This window comes from Triturus cristatus, chromosome 6 (assembly GCF_964204655.1).
Source record: "Triturus cristatus chromosome 6, aTriCri1.1, whole genome shotgun sequence".
Lineage (NCBI taxonomy): Eukaryota > Metazoa > Chordata > Amphibia > Caudata > Salamandridae > Triturus > Triturus cristatus.
Window position 1 is genome coordinate 109486591 of NC_140589.1, and position 12693 is coordinate 109499283.

The 12693-nt window shown below is 47.3% G+C and overlaps 1 protein-coding gene across 8 annotated transcripts in view; it reads left to right on the forward strand.

Moving 5' to 3' along the window:
• The window catches only part of LOC146816470 (uncharacterized), a 219433-nt gene that overhangs the window by 37548 nt on the left and 169192 nt on the right, over positions 1-12693 (forward strand). For 2 of the 8 annotated variants that reach the window (XR_014962912.1, XM_085610303.1), the window contains exons 1-2: positions 5088-5156; positions 9171-9346. The exons of 5 other annotated variants lie outside the window; for them this stretch is intronic. The gene's annotated coding sequence lies outside the window, so the exon portion shown is untranslated. One more of the 8 variants, XM_085610304.1, reaches the window with a different exon arrangement.

The following is a 12693-nucleotide window of genomic DNA, read 5'->3' on the forward strand; positions in this document are numbered from 1 at the left end:
CCCTCTCCTTCCCCCGGCCAATCCCAGCTCTGATACTTTTTCTAACACTAGGAATTCTTCAAGAATTGACCTACCACCAGACTCTAGCCCATACGTGGTGGTTTTAACAGGTGTACCTGAACTTCCCCAAGATAGTGTTGAACCTTATTTGTCCTCGAAACATAAGGTAATTCATTGGTTGAATGCTAATAGACCTTTGCCACCCAATCTAAATGGGGAAATCTTGATGGTACGAAGAGTTTCTTGGGTAGGCCGGGGTGTGAAGACCACAAGGGGTGATTGCATTGTTGTAAATTTTAGAGACCCTAGGGTGGTAAAATATGTGGGGGTGGGGGGGCGGCCTAATATGGCTGATGGAATTCATACTCCCTTTTTATCCTATTTTTATCCGTTAGGAGTATCCAACCATAGGAGGGACATAGCTAACTCTCAATGGGGAAGAGCGGGGACGGGACCTGGCCACAGTGGAACAAAAGAGGCCGATACATATTCCATACGTTATAATATTCCTTGCCATAACCGGTTTAGACTCTTGGACTGCATTTAATTGACTGATGCCCGACCTTGAGTATGGGCATATTGCCCCAACGCAGATGGAGCCTAGGTTGAGTCGGGTTCCTTCTCCATACCCCCAAGTATCCCTGGGCTATGAAAATTGGAGGACCCGGGAAGCTGGGAATGCTTTGAAAGTTGGGGGGGCACCCGCAAGACTGTTTGTAGCAACTCCTGAATGTCGAAAGTCTCATAAAGAAGGGAACACCTCGAGATCAGACGTTGGTTTGAGAACTTCCCTCGCTTTGACCTCGACTCCATACTGGGGCGGAAGCTGTAAAAAAGGGATAACCCACCAGATTCAGTTGAAGCCAGCGGAGACATTACCTTCTAAGACAACTGTGTCCTACCCTGCTATTTCCCTCACCAACACGTTACCTCCTGAGCCTCCCATAGAATTAGGGCTAGTAGACAATACTAGGGACAATTCAAGCACTACCCTGGGAATTGTATCTACCCCCCCACCGGCTACACCCCGTTAAACCATCCAACATTCGGGTTGAGGGGCTAAAAATTCTATCCTGGAATGTGGCGGGATTATCTCGTCTATTAGAAGTCCCGACTGGGGGGAATTCATTGACAAACATGACCTTTGCCTATTCCAGGAAACCTGGGCACTGAAGCCTTATCGCTTAGGGTTCGCTACTTTCTGGGAACCCGCTGTAAGGCCAAATGGGGGAAGGCCATCGGGAGGGTTGTCCATCTGGGTACGAACACATTTGGGATGTTCTACCAGGAAAATTAGCACTGACTCTCCGGACATTATGTGCTTAGCTATCACCTTTCGGGATAACCATGAGCTGTGCCTGATAAACATCTATTCCCGTCCAGTGAATTATGGCCAAGTGTCCCCTGCTTTGACTAGTTTAGAGGTATTTTTTACCACAATTACCAACACTGATCACCTTATAATTGGTGGAGATTTCAACTGCCACTTTGAACCCCTGAATGGGTTGATTACCCCAGTATCTCAGGAAGAGGACGAAGTGAGGGCAATCCCTCCAGCTAACACCTATCCCACGAAGGCTTGGACTCCACTGGTTCTCCAGCTCACTTCGATCACACTTACCTTCTCGCTGCGGGCATGTAATGGCAGGCTCCCAGCAGACAACCCAGGTAACCCAACATTTGAAAGAAATGGCCAAAACTCCATTATTGACTATATTATGCTCAGCATGGGCCTGTGGCCAAGGATTATGGACTTTCAAGTTAATAAACGTTGCGAAAGTGACCACAATCCCATTGCTGTAACCATGGAGGGTTTCACCAACTGCCATGTCTCTGTAAATGATTTACCCATACTAGCACCCTTGGTTATAGCCTGTGGTGCTCGAAGAGTTAGATGGGAAAAGATGGCCCAATCCCAAAGGAATCTTTGTGCCATGTACACTGATATTTATCCCCTTTTGGAGAAATCTATGAGAGAAGCCAACTTGCCAAAGGCTCACATGGATTTGGATCTGATTGGAGCAACCCATCTAGAACTCTGTGGTACTCTAGAAACCCATTTTAGCCGGGAAATCAGGAGAAATCCGGCATCTATGAGGGGGAACATCACCTGGTTTAACAAATCTTGCAGGGAAGCAAAGTCATCGCTCCTGATAACCATTAAGAATGGGGACAAGCCATTAATTAAGGAAGCGAAGGCTTACTTTAAGAAAATCACCAACGAAGCAAAAAAAGAATGGGAAATAAGTAGATGGGAGGAGATCTCTCTAGCACTTAAGAATAGGGACACAAGATTGTTCTGGAGTTTAGTGAAAACAGGATCGTCACGTCCTAACCAAGCTTTTCAACCTAATCTTGGGGAAGAAATATGGCGTGGTTACTTTGAAGCCCTGTATGCTTCTAAGCCTCCGGTAGCAAACAATCTTTCCCAACCCTAACGCTTGTCTATCCCCCATTTCGGGTCTGGCCCAGAGGTGCACCCTTAGAGAGTTTAGAGTGGCTCTTAGTAAAGTCCTACCAAACAAAGCGCCAGGTCTAGACAAGATCCCAGGCGATCTCTATAAAAGCGAGCCTGACATCTGGGTGCCATATCTATATGGTCTTTTTAATGCAATCTTAGCTGGAATGCCGCTACCTTCTACATGGGCTGGTGCCGAGATCATACCAATACACAAAAAGGGTTCTCCCCTGGATCCGGCAAACTATAGGCCTATCAGCCTATTGACGTCGCCCAGAAGATTTTTGCGCGCATTCTTTTGGGGAGACTGCAAACCTGGATGGAGGACTTTAATATTTTAACCCCTCTGCAGGTGGGCTTTAGAGCCAAAATGTCAACTGTGGACCAGCTGTTTAGGCTGCAAATGATCCACTGGAAAACTATCATTCTAGAAGGGGGCAGCCTTTATCTCACGTTTGTTGACCTAAAGTCTGCCTTCGACACGGTGGATCGTAGCCAGTTGTGGGAGCTACTAAAAGGGATGGGAGCACCTCTTTATCTCTGTGACCTACTCGAGCGGTTACATAAAGATACTTTTGCTAGAGTCAGGTTTGGACTTAATGGAGAACTTACGCACCCCTTCAAAGTTGAGAAGGGAGTCAGACAGGGGTGCGTCTTAGCCCCAACTCTTTTCTCCCTCTTCTTAAATGGGCTGGTTGAGGATATCCTGGCTCTAGGAGACATAGATGCTCCTAAGCTGGCAGGTAGGAAAATTCCTGCATTAATGTTTGCAGACGACACTCTGCTTCTCTCCAGGACTCCCATGGGGATGGAAAGAGTCCTGGACGGATTTGCGACATTTTGCAGGAAAAGGAATTTAGTCATTAACGTGAGTAAGACCAAATGTATGGTCCTCCACGCAGACACTATTAACCGCCCTATCCCAAAATTGGACGGTTTGCCCTTAGAACGGGTGAACCTCTTTGACTACCTGGGCCTGACACTCAACAATAAAATGACCTGGGGCGCCCAGATTTTAAAAGTAAATTTAAAACTTGCGCAGATATCAGGGGGAATCACAAAGATGTATAAAAATAGTCAATTAAAACTAATTAGCCCTCTGGTGGAGATTTATAAAACCCAGGCTAGGGGGGTGGTAGTTTATGGATCTGAACTATGGGGCCATAACTCAGCCCAGTTGTTATCCAAGTCAGAAAATCAATTTTTAAGACAATTATTTGCACTTCCAATGAGTACTCCCATTCAGCCGCTTAGGATGGACCTAGGTATTAATCCCATTGCAGACCTGGTCGCTTCCAGACCAGTAATGTATTGGCGCCGAATATGGAGCACCCCTGAACTCGCAAATTTTCAGGAGGAAATAAAATCCATCCTGTTGATACCAAAGGCAGGTGCCATCCCTTGGCTAGCCTACGTAAAAAAAATTGCTGAGGGAGATAGGAAGAGAAGACCTCTGGCTCACACCTGAGGACTCTTGCCCTTTTGTTTCAAAAAGATCATTGGCAAAAACCTTGGAGGAACATAACCTGACCCAGGCTATTCGATCAGTTAATACTGCTAATTTGACCTCTGCTTTTTTCGAGATAAAAGCTGCCTATAGCTTTGAGCCAGTAATAGATCTGATCCACCCGGTTATTGCCCAAAAATTATTCTTGCAATTCAGGCATGGTTCTCTCCCGCTCCACTCAAGAACGAATAAGTGGGCTGGCTCTGTTTGGAAACCCTGTCCTGGGTGTAGTGCTTCTGATGAAACCGAGGTCCACGCTATACTTTTTTGTCCTGCCTATAAAGTCCCCCGTCGAAGATGGATTATCCAACTCGCAAATAACACGGGGGCTAGGAATTACAGGGATCTGTTCAGGCTGCTGAAGTACGATTCTTCTCCCTTATATGTTACGGTGATTGCCAAATTCTTGTTTTCAATGTGGTTGATTAGAAGACGACTATTACCACACTAAGGCAATCCATGTGTTAACTATTCTATTCATTGTTTTTTTATTTTTTTTATTTAACATTTATATTTAAAACTATGTATTACCCCTTTTAACCTTGTTGGTACTGTTTTATGTGGTATGAACTTTTATGGCTTTTAGCCGAAATAAAGTTTTCTGACTGACTTAACCCGATTTTTAAAATGAGCATTCTCTCAAATCTGGGAGTTGCAAGTGCTGTTAGTTTAAAAGCATACTCACCGGGATTGGTCATGTGTGACTATGTGCTGACTAACATTCCTCTGAAAGTCTGCAAGGCTGGTATCTGATAGGCAACCCAACATGCAATGAAATGCAAATAGTTATGTTCTTTAAAGCCAAATATTCTCTGACCGCATTTTAAGGCGATCTATAAACTACTAATTGGGCATTGTATTTCCTGAGTGTTTTGTGCCACAGATTGCATTCCTGTTCGTTATAGTGAAGCAAATATTTTAAAATGACACGTTGTTCGAGGGGGTCATTGGTAGGCAAGGGGCCCATGCTATCTCGTGCAGCCTGTGTTATTAGCTGTTGTTCAGATGTGTGTGCTCGAAGAGGCCAGCTGTTCGGTGGGGCGCCGCGCGTTTACACCACAGAAAGCGCCTGCCTCAGCTCACAGAAGCCCTACCCCCTTGCGGGGGCAGGCGATGCAGCTCACATATCCTGTCCTGTGACCAAGGCAAAGTCGAAACCTTCTCACAGGAAGTACTGAAGGCATCGAGTGGGTTAGTGACCGCCTGTGTAAACGTGGAAGAGGGAGGCCTCGAGTGGAGCTGGTGCATTACTCTGGTCAGAGAGAACCGCGCTGCCCACACCCGCTCCCCCATACCGCGCTGCCCACACCCGCACCCCCATACCGCGCTGCCCACACCCGCTCCCCCATACCGCGCTGCCCACACCCGCTCCCCTATACCGCGCTGCCCACACCCGCTCCCCTATACCGCGCTGCCCACACCCGCTCCCCTATACCGCGCTGCCCACACCTGCTCCCCCATACCGCGCTGCCCACACCCGCTCCCCCATACCGCGCTGCCCACACCCGCTCCCCCATACCGCGCTACCCACACCCGCTCCCCACATCCCCGCTCCCCTATACCGAGCTGCCCACACCCCCTTCCACATACCCCGCTGCCCACACCCGCTAACCCCGCGCTGCTCATGGAATTGCCCTGAGATGTAGGACTTACGTCGCGTTTCATAGACTTGCTTAGTTCACTGATTTATCTCGGTTCCTGGCGCGCATTCACAGTGCATGGTGGGGGCGGGGGACTGTTGGCTTAGGTACATAATGCTCAGAGTTGCGCTCCAGACGTGGCTCAGCACGTGGTGCACATAGTGTACACAGCTGCCAAGTTTCACAGGTCCACGCCTGGGGTGCAGAGCCTGTCCAGGGCTATTTTATAAATTCTGGAAGTGGTAGTCTTTATTTATTTTTTCTTCTATAATGTACTATACTTGTAGTCATATACATGACTACAAGTACCAGAATCAACCCGACTCCTCCCCCGCCCCCACCCTAAAAAAAACATGGACTCGAGCAGCCCATGGTCCTAGGAAACTAGTGTGTTGGGCTTGACGTGTTGCTGAGCAATTTTGAAATAAATTTAGTTGTACAAGAAAATAGCTTTTTTTTTTTTAGATTTTGTAAAACTTTTGTTTATATTTTCAGATAAAAATAACATTAACTTCACGTGACATCGATAGAAATGGCAAGCTAATGCATTACTGTCAATACTGTAGCAATGTACCAGTATCTGTAATGTGAAAGTGGCATAGACCTACGAAGATGAGGGAAAATTTCACAGAATCTTCCTCAGGCTACCACCCCTGGTCCCCACAGAATAAGACCTGTGACAAATGTCGCTGAGAAAATGAAACTGAAAAATCATTCTCTCTAAAACACCACCATTTGAAGCCCTAGTGAAGGGGAGCACCACCGCCAGTGCCATATTTGAGGTGAATGCTATTTCTGTGAGGTAGCATCTCTGCCTGAGAGGGCTCCTATGTGTCTAGGATGTTAGGTGATAGGATGTAGTGGGGTGTATGTACTCGCCATATTGTTGTAATAGAGTTCTGTGATCCATTGATGCAGCTAGTCTGAATGTGAAGCCCCCCCTCTCCTAGCACATTGCCACCCTCCCCTTGGCTAAAAGACCAAAGGCTACAAACATTTGGAATAAAGATGTGGCCTCTTGACACATCCTGTTTTTTTTTCTTCAAATAACTTTATTGGCATTTCAGGAGTGGACACTTTTTATACAGGAGGTATCAGAGGGTTGTTGAACTCCAGCCCCCGTCCCATTTACCAGCAGGTAGGATTCCTTGCATTCACACAGGGGACATGTATCCGAACAGTCTGGGTACATTCTGCTCAGTGTTTGTAGGGTTCAGTAAGTCGGATGTAGAAAATTATATTGAACGAGTTTAAACCGCACATTAGAGCTGGCGCCCCTGACTCCCTCATGTATTCGTAGCCACTCTTGTTCCGTGAGAGGTTCTCCATTTATATCGTTCCATTTCCCCTCGGGCATCCTCTCCAAACGCCTGATACAGTTGAGATATCAATCGACGTCCCCGGGCCATGTAGTGCATTACCCGTAGCACATTGGTGTAAGGGGGGGTTCCTCTGGAAAAATGTCCAGAGCTCAGAGGCCACGCTTGAGATCTTCTTCTCGTATTGTAAGAATTGCCCTGTCCCCAGCGCGAAGGAGGCCTCTGCTTTCCCTCGCGTTATAAAGGGCCTGTTTTCATATAGATCTCCCTTCCGCTGACTTCCACCCTCCCACCATCTCTGCATGAACTTGGAATCCGCAATACGCTGAAAGGGTTTCACCACCCACAATGGCATATGCAGGGAATATGGCGAGCGTCGTACTACTCTACGAACCACGGACTCCCACACCGCAGCCATGTGCTGGACAATGTATGGGAGGGTAGCGGGAACACCGGTACAGAGCATCAGGAGCTCCGATAGGGACCGCTCCCCGTACATGCCCGCCAGTAGCTGCTTTTCCCAATTGTCCTCATCGTCCAGCCAGTGGACTGCATGTTGAAGTTGGGAACTCCAAGCCGGGCACCTCAAGCCCTTTTCCACCCCATGTCCTCTGTAGTGTTGTTAGGCGCACACGTTTACTTTTTGTGCCCCATAAGAGATCTACCAACAGACCATCAAGCATTCAGAAATACTGTCTGGGGATTCTGTCCAAGGAATGCTGCAGGGTGTATAAGCACAGAGGCTGAATAATCATTTAACAATAACTATCTGCCCCATGAGGGACCGAGGTAAGTTCCTCCAAAATCTTATGGAGCTTTCGTATACCTTTTACTACTCTCCCTATATTCATATCCAGATATGAAGGGGGCATAATTGCCAGTTGGATCCCCAGATATCTAGTCCCCTCAGATACCCACAGGAACCCTACCCTGTACAGCACTTCCATCAGCTTCTCCGTCAGCCTCCCCACAAGGACCAGCTTAGATTTCCCAGGGTTTATATGGAGCCCCAGACCGCCAAAACCCTTGCAGCACTTCGAGGAGGATAGGGACTGTTCGGTCCGGCTAGCGAATATATACCAGGGTATCGTCAGCATACAGGGAGACCTCATGCTGGGTCTCCCCGAGAGGTATCCCCCATGCAGCCGTCTGTCTCCGTAGGGTGGCCGGCAGATGCTCCATAACCGCTACAAAAATCAGCTGTGACAGGGGTCACCCCTGACAGGTCCCCCCTCCCAACTCAAATGATGTAGCTAGTAGTCCCCTAATTCTTAAGTGGGCAGCATAGAGCAATTGCACCCATTTGAGGAACCCTGAGCGCACTTCATGCCACTGCAGAACCAACCAAATGTATGACCAATCCACAGAGTAAAAGGCTTGCTCTTTGTCGAGCAGTGCCAGGGCATAATCATCTTCCATGAGGCACAGAACATGTGCCAAGCGTTGTAGGTTATGAGTGGTGCGACGCCTCGGAATGAAGCTGGCCTTATCTACGCTTAAAGGCGGGGCGCTAGAATTCTTCTCAGGATTTTCATATCCAAGTTCACCAGTGAGATCGGCCTATAAGATCTGGGCATCAGGGGGGTCTCTGTCAGGTTTTGGACTCATGGCTACCACTGCTTCCCGCATAGAAGCCGGCAGAGATTGTGCCTCATTATACACCTCCAAGTGGTGGTCAACTAGCAGAGGAGCAAGTCTTTTTATAAAACTCTCCCGGGAGGCCCTCACTCCCTGGGCTTTTAGCTGTTTTAAGGTGCCGAATGGCTGCCAGTAATGCCTCTCTAGTAATCAAGGCCTCGAGCGTGGCCGCCACCTCCGGATCCAGCCGCGGTAACTCCACCAAGGCTAGAAAATATTGTATCCTCTTGCGATGGGGGCCTTTGATTCCCGTACATGTTGGCCAGATGTGTAGCCAGGACGTCAAGGATCTCTTTTTGGGTATACACTGTTTACCCATTACCACCTTGAATTTGTAGGATAGGTGTCGCATGTGTCTCCCAGTTCACTAGCGGGCAAGCAGAGCTCCCGTCTTGTCTCCCTCCATATGTAAGCGTTGCAGGTACACCGTATATGTGAACCTTTCTAACCGACGTAAGCTCTCTAATAGAGCTTCTCAGCCAGTGCGCCACTCCTCCACAAAATGGGTGGTCCCTGGGAGCTTCACCTCCAGCTCGCCTAGCTTCCGCTCCTGTTTTTTTATGTTGTGCTCCAACTGCCGTCTCACCCCATATATTGTTTTAATACAGACCCCTCGTAGGACTACTTTCATGGCTTCCCACTCAGCTGTTCGGGTCGAAGCTGTTCCCCAATTGTCCTTGAAGTACCGGGACAGGACATCCGAGACTGCAGCCGCAAAGGGGATCTGACAAAACCTCCTCCCTAAGGCGCCACAGAAGTATTGCTGGACGCCCCAACAATACAGGTGAGTGATCCGAGAGATATCTGGATAAATAGGTTATGCCTGCCACCTTGGGAGAGAGCTCTCATTAGATAAAACAGTAGTCTAACCGGCTAAAGGTATCATAAGCTGGGGTGTGGCATGAAAACAACCTCTTTGTAGGGTTATGATTCCTCCAGACATCACAAAACCGCATGTCCTGCCAAATGTTCCTTAGAGTCCCAGTCAGTCGGGGCTTGGTATGCGCGTGAGGAGGATCTCGGTCTAATGTCCAACACGCAGTTAACGTTGCCTGCCATAATTATTGCAGCTCCCAAATAGGGGGCTGCCGCAGCCAGCACTGCTGGAAAGATTGCTGGACAGTCAATATTGGGGGCCATATATATCCAGGATAAATTTTTTCTGGTCCCTCCATCCCCTAGGGATCCGCCACATGGTGTAGGTATTGTAAAGGGACCCCTTGAGCCACCCATATGAGAACCCCCCGCGCAAACCCCGAGTAAGAGGTAGCATAAAGCTGCCCTCTCCATCTCCGTCGTATACATGGAAGTGAGTCCCCCTATACGTGTCTCTCCTGCAGGCATTGTATTGCTACCCGATAACATCTCAGATAGGCCCATACTAGTCTACGTTTTTCAAATGCTGCTATACCCCTGACATTCGACGTGACGGAGGAAGCCATGAGTCATGCAGCAATAGTGGCGTCCTCCTTCCTCTCCAACCCTGCCACTTCCGTACCCAATGCAATGCAATGCAATGCAGATATTACAATTCGACTTGGTGATATTCGAAACAATTCAAACCGTATCAAAACAGTTACCTCATGCACAAACCCAACATCCCCTCTCCCCTTCAGCAGTTCCACTACCTCTTCCACCCCACTATCGTAGAGAGCGAGGAATCGCATGTGTTCCCCATGACCCCACTAAACACCAAACAAAAGAAAACTAACATCCACATTACCATGGTCTTCAGGTCGTGATTGTCCAAAATACTTACCTCGTTGTGTGGTATAGCACTCCCAAGCTTAGTGCTACACTAGTGGTTGAGTAACCGGTGGAGGTTGGGGCCGACCAAAACTTTGCATATGAAGTTTTGCTAGCTTTTGAAACGAAGACCGCTACATAGGTTCTGCTTTCTTATATTCCAAGAAGTGACGTAAATTTTTTTGATAAATTGCCCAGCTTTTATTATGTTCTGAGGTCAAACACCTGCTAATGTTTGGTTATGCGGTCACTAGTTCCTCATTAAAACTGTATAAAAGGACTGTCCTCTGAGCAACTCGTTGATCACCTTGTATTTTGTCTTTCACAAAGAGGTTGTCCTAGCTAGCTGATTGATTTCTCATTACTAGATGAGGTTATACCGTCTCAGTGCATTTTGCTATTCCATTCATATTCTCCCTCTCCCCCTCATTTGTAGATACTGCCTCCTGACTAATCAGTCCCATGAAGTTAGTGTGTATCCTATAGTGGATGAAGTCTCATAGGGGATGGGGAGTTGGTCATTTGTAGGTACTTGCTCCCCGTACTCACAGTTTGAGAGAGTGGGTGTCTGTCTTTCAATGAGCACTTTGCTGTAGCCAAAGTTCTAAGGACTGAGCCTAATCCTCTTCTGTGGGCACTCTTGCCATACACTAACTTGCTGAGGGCAGAAGGAATGTTTTTGAGACGCTGTTGCACTGCAGTAGGGTTATGTATTTATGTATGCTTTATTTCTATAGCACAAACCTAGCCAAAAGGCATCAGAGGTCTATGTAGAATCCAAAACAAGATGTAATTAACCAAGTGATAAGATAAGTACCTTGTTTTTTTGACTGTTAATAAATTGTGATGTAGTATGATTTAAAGATGTGCGTCTTAAACTCTTTCCCAAATTGGAGCAGTGTAGGGATGATCCTGATTAATACAGGAACGTTGCTCCAGATTCTGGGTGCATAAATGGAAAATGCCTGCTGCCTTGTTTTTCCTTATTTACTCTTCAGTCTGGTAGTGTCCTGGCTGCCAGTGTGTTGAGAACCACGAGGATGGGTAAGCTTGCTGCAGGATAAGTGGGGGTGCCGCTCATGATGGTTTTGCAAATGATGCGATACAGCTGGTTTTGAAGATGGAGCATGCCAGCAAGGGAGCCAGTGGAGTTCCATTGGGAAGGGGTGATGTGATCATTGAGATGTGCTGTGGTGTGTATGATGCCCTTGAGGGGTGCCTGTGTGGAGTTTGGGATGCTGTGGACGAGGGCGTTACCACCATCCATAGTCCTGAATACAAGGGCTTGAACAGCAGATCTGAAGTCACTTTCGGGAAGAAACTGTTGCTCTTTCTGTAGAAGGGAGAGCTGGTACCAGGCCATCTTAGTGTTACTGTTTTTTTTTGTTTCAGCAGCAGCAATTTGTTCCTTGAGGATGAGGTTGGTATCTAGAGTGACTTGAAGTGACTTGGTATTCCAAAGTTGGGGTTCACAGCTGTTAAGGTCCATGTCATTGAGCCAGATTTCTACTATTTCTTGTTTATTGCTCTTGGCAATAAACAGGATTTCTTTTCTTGGTTGGGTTGAGCTTCAGGTAGGTGCTGGACAGCCAAGTCTGGGTGATATGCAGGTTGTGTTTGAAGCGTTGGATGTCTGATGCAGAGCAGACCTTCAAGCATAGTCCTGTCATCGTCATATTGGTGAATCTTGGTATTGTTTTTCTGTGAGTAGAGCACCAAGTGGCTCTATGATGGGTGCCTGTGTTTATTGCTTGTTAATAGTAAATATGCAGGACTTGTCCGTGCATACGCAGTACAGACGGCTGTATAAACTTTATTGGTATCTAGCTGTTTGAGACCCTGTTAAAAAAAAAATATATGAGTAATTAAACTGGTTTCATTACATTATCCATGTTTGAAGGCATTCACCATTTTCAAAGTAATAAAATCATAGATTTGGTAAAAAAAAAAAAATATATTAACAGCCAAATTTTACAAAGGCAGCGAAGAATGGAGAGGCACATCCATACAAGTTCCTTTAGTTTATGCATCCATGGTCATAGCCAGGGTGTGACCTAGACCAGGATCTGATTCAAGCGGGAGGTTGGGGGGCGGGAGGGTTGAAGAGGGTACCATGGGGGAAATAGCAACCCTAGATGTGTGTCATTTCACTGCTGCAAGGATTTATAATTCCCAGTTCCAGGGAAATGCTAATTGCAAGGGAAGGAGCGGTCAAGGATGGTTGGGGAGGGGTACTATTTATAGTCCCTCTTCATGTCCGAATGAGTGTGATTTGGAGGGGAGTGCTAACTGGGAGTGGCGATCAACCATGGTGGATTCTGTTTGACCCAGGAGTGCGCCCCACGGATGCAGCCAAAGGGTGTTTTCATAGCCACTTGGTTTCTT